Consider the following 1,103-nt stretch of genomic DNA (forward strand, 5'->3'; position numbering starts at 1 on the left):
CAAGCAGTACCTAACGATCTTGTTAATTTAGTTGAAATAATCATGTTAAATAATCGTATTAAAATTGTTTTTAATTTTTTATGTAAAATTACGGTACCAAGGTCATTTCGTTACTTCCATGGTTGTGGTTTTTACAGGCAGAATAAAGTAGGAGTAGGAGCATTAGTTTTATTGAGATCACTTTAGATTACTAGAAAATCGTATTACACGCAGACGAAGTCATGGGCACTGCCTATAATCGTATATTATGTAAGAAAGTTACAAAAATACTCAATAAATAAATTTTTTAATTATTTTATTTATATAGTTAGTGAGCATATAAAATTACTACATAAATTTCACCACTCCATCAACAGGCCCTGTGGCGCAACGGATAACGCGTCTGACTACGGATCAGAAGATTCCAGGTTCGAATCCTGGCAGGGTCGCTAGCTAAACTTTTTGATAATTTTAACAACTCCCAAATTGTTTGTCTGTTTGCTTACCTTAAGTAATTAACCGTATTGTTGAATAGTGACGACATTGAGCTAATGTTTGGCGAACAAGTACAATTCAGCAACATTGTTTTTCAAATCAAATTGAGTTCTATATCAATAGCTTTAAATTTCATATTTCATTGAACTAAGGATGCGTGCTAGAGTACGCGAAATACAGCTTTATTGCTGAGTGATAAGGTAAGTTTTTGCATCAATTATAACAGCATAAAAGTTGAACAAGCGCAGCTGATCAAATATTGTAGTGGCGATAATTGGCCGTGATGCAATCGCGTGATTCCATCCGTTTCTATGGTTTTTTCTAAGTTTCTGTTTTTCAAACTTAGATCGTTCATTACGTCTCTTATTGTGTCTATTATAAACGTTATAAAGTTATCCTACCTTTATACGTCCTTCTGTAAGCGAAATTATAAGGCTCTAAAATATTTTATCATCATCATTATCATCGTCAGGCGCGAAAATTGTCAACTTCACCCACGACGACTCTGCTTTTGTATAAGCAATCAAATAAACAATAAGGAAAAAGAGACGTCAACTTTCCAATTTTTTGATGGCCTCCGTGGCGCAGTGGTATACGCGGTGGACAGGGTTCAATCCCCGGCTGGGCCC

General features: G+C 35.2%; 1 non-coding gene across 1 annotated transcript; it reads left to right on the plus strand.

Moving 5' to 3' along the window:
• The first annotated feature begins 355 nt into the window (after positions 1-355).
• Positions 356-428, plus strand: Trnar-acg (transfer RNA arginine (anticodon ACG)). Its single transcript has one exon. It is a non-coding gene; the product is annotated as a tRNA-Arg (tRNA).
• Positions 429-1,103: the final 675 nt, after the last annotated feature.

The sequence above is a fragment of the Bicyclus anynana genome, chromosome 15 (genome assembly GCF_947172395.1).
Source record: "Bicyclus anynana chromosome 15, ilBicAnyn1.1, whole genome shotgun sequence".
Classification (NCBI taxonomy): domain Eukaryota; kingdom Metazoa; phylum Arthropoda; class Insecta; order Lepidoptera; family Nymphalidae; genus Bicyclus; species Bicyclus anynana.